This window comes from Sinocyclocheilus grahami, unplaced genomic scaffold, assembly GCF_001515645.1.
Source record: "Sinocyclocheilus grahami isolate Dianchi unplaced genomic scaffold, SAMN03320097.WGS_v1.1 scaffold21.1, whole genome shotgun sequence".
Lineage (NCBI taxonomy): Eukaryota > Metazoa > Chordata > Actinopteri > Cypriniformes > Cyprinidae > Sinocyclocheilus > Sinocyclocheilus grahami.
The window spans coordinates 3,122,288-3,123,295 of NW_015505200.1; positions in this window are offsets into that span (position 1 = coordinate 3,122,288).

Here is a 1,008-nt window from a genome sequence, read left to right on the forward strand (position 1 = left end):
AATACTACAGCGAGAATCAAAGTTATGCCTTCTTTCTTTGCGTGAAAGTTTGGGCGGTGTTATGCAAATGTTCCCACACAGTGACGTAGACATGTGGGGGCGTGTTTAAACAAGGCATTTTAGGAGGGCGGGGACGAGTCTTAACTATTATAAAGAATATCTCTTTGGGTTTGAGACTTTGCAACTTTAGGGATCTTATCTATTCACGAACAGCTTGTAACACTCCAAAGAGAAAGGAAAACTTGAAATCGCATCATATGACCCCTTTAACCTTAATAATATGAACAAAAGCAAGCATGAGATAAAACACATTCGCTAACCATGTCATAGCTTGCTTCTACAAGACTTTTGACTTTTGAGGTCATAGTATTGTGTGAATAACTGCATGAAAATAATTCTTTATTAGTCGATAATCTGACCTTGTAATCATAATTTGTGTGAAAAGCAATAAAAGTTTTTGGTGTTTTACTACTACTATTGGTCATTTCAACTGGAATATGCAGTGAATTGTGTTTATAGGTACATTTCTTGGAGTTTTGCAAGAATGTAGGAAAAGGCATTTTTTCCTCCAATGAGCCTATGTTGTGTAAAATCAATTCAAATTTCAATGTAGGAATTTAAAAGATATTCTCAGTTCAATTCTGAATAAGGGACAACCCTGTGATCTACAGGCCTTGTTTATTTTAAATAGAAAACTGCTGTTCTAAAAACCTATTAGAAATTAACCTACAAATTGATGTTGTGAACATCGTAAAAGTAAATGATTAGTACCATGGAAAACAATGGCTAAATTGAATCTTTTAATGGTCGTCTGTTGCTGTGTAACAGTTCAAAGAGTTCATGGTAGAAAGGAGATGGCACTTACCCAGTAAAGCATTCATTTAGATTCCATGGGGAAAAGGATTGTTTCATCCTTTTATTAATTCATATAAGAACATTTACATCTTGTTAAAACATTGAGTGAGAGAGAGAGAGAGAGAGAGAGAGAGAGAGAGAGAGAGAGAGAGA